A 1,045-nucleotide genomic window follows, 5' to 3' on the forward strand; every position below is an offset into this window, starting at 1 on the left:
ACTGTCGTCAGTGAAACCATCCCATCCACGGTCACTTTATTGCTAAGTCAAGGGAAGACTTTTTAGACCTTACCATTGGGGCTTCTCTGAGCGTGACCTCAGTGGAGTTCTTTCTGTGCTTGTTTTTCTCGACTTTTGGTAACAGCTATATCTGTTCCTTTTCTTGCTGCTTTTCTAGTTTCTCCTTCTCAGCCTCCCTAGAGCTTCTTTTGGACTGTCTTTTCCTAAAACATCAGCAATTCCCTTGATTCCCAACATCTTTTTTTCTCTCACTCTCCCTGCATGACCTCATCCATTGGCCATGACTAAACTAAAATATGGCTAATGAATCCCAAATCTTTCTCTCCTGCCCAGACATGGCCTCTGAGCTTCAGACTCATGAATGCAACAGTCTATTCCTCTTGAGGTTCCATAGGCACCTGGAACTCAACATGCTTAAAATTCAACTTATCTTTCCCCTGGTGATGTAAATAAGTAGCATTATCATCATCCATTTGCTACAGTCAGAAACTTAAGAGTCATCCTTTTTTTTTTTTAAGATTTTATTTATTTGTTTGACAGAGAGAGAGAGAGAGAGCACAAGCAGGGGGAGAAGCAGGGAGAAGAGAGGGAGAAGCAGGCTTCCCGCCGAGCAGGGAGCCCGATGCGGGGCTCGTTCCCAGGACCCTGGGATCATGACCTGAGCTGAAGACAGATGCTTAACGACTGAGCCACCCAGGCGCCCAGGAGTCATCCTTGATCCTGCCTTCCCCCTTAACAGTTCAGATCTAACTGGTGACTGGTTCTTTTAATTCTAGTTTTGTAACAACTTTTGGATGTATCTTCTCTCCATTTATATTTAGTTTTCTAGCGTGTACAAGTACCTCTCATCTTGCTTTATGTTTTCCTTCCCCAGCCATTGTTTACACAGCAAAATGCACACCTGATCTTGTCATTTCTCCTGCTTAAAATCTTCCAGCAGCTTCCTCACCACTTGCCTTGAACAAAGTCCAAGCCCTTTGGCATAGCTTATACGGCCTCTATGATCTTGTTTCTGCTTAGATGT

Source organism: Zalophus californianus, chromosome 9 (genome assembly GCF_009762305.2).
Source record: "Zalophus californianus isolate mZalCal1 chromosome 9, mZalCal1.pri.v2, whole genome shotgun sequence".
Lineage (NCBI taxonomy): Eukaryota > Metazoa > Chordata > Mammalia > Carnivora > Otariidae > Zalophus > Zalophus californianus.